We start from the raw sequence: 805 nt of genomic DNA on the forward strand, positions 1-805 counted from the left end.
TTTTAATTGGCAAAGTATTGTATGAACTTTTAGCATATTGAAAATCCTGTTAAGGTTCATGCTTAGTTGAAAAGCTATTTTGAGCATTTAAAAACTTAATTGCTATGTGTTAACTGTTTTTTTTGGTTGGTGACCCTTTACAATTATTGTGGAAATCTGGGCTTTGCCCTCAGATGAGAGTCAGGACGGTCCTACCGGTTCGTACCCTACGGACGGGAATGGAGATGGGAACGCTTGACTGCAGTTACGTCAGGAGGATCTCACGGGCCGCGTGGAGATACTTAGGGTGTATAGCTTTTTGGTAGGATGATCAGATTAGGATGATGTATAGGGACTAGGTGTCCTTCTTTTTGGATTGAAGTATTTTTAGTTGGAAAACTGTACTTATACTAATATTGTCAGTTTGACTTCTTATTTGAATGGGTTCCATGTACCATTTGTTGTTGTGTAAATGTTTTGGATTTATAATTGGAGAAATTTTTCCGCTGCTTGTAAATTATAATGACTCAATTATTTATCCAAATGCATTTCATGATTTAATTCTCTGTTTTATTTTAATTCCTTTTGAAAAAAAAAATATACCCTCGCTTTGAAAAACGGGGTGTTACATATGGCATTAATAGTTTAATTGCTATTTTATAAGAGAATAAGATACTAATTATCCGAAGTAGTTTGTTGTTTGATTAGGAGGCAAGTAAGATTTGATCAAGAATGTTTAAGCCAAAATTTGAATTTAAGTTTTTTGAACGATTTGTTTTTAATTAGAGCTCATTAACAATTTAAATCTAATCAATTGGTTAATCGG

Source organism: Cicer arietinum, chromosome 3 (assembly GCF_000331145.2).
Source record: "Cicer arietinum cultivar CDC Frontier isolate Library 1 chromosome 3, Cicar.CDCFrontier_v2.0, whole genome shotgun sequence".
Classification (NCBI taxonomy): Eukaryota; Viridiplantae; Streptophyta; class Magnoliopsida; order Fabales; family Fabaceae; genus Cicer; species Cicer arietinum.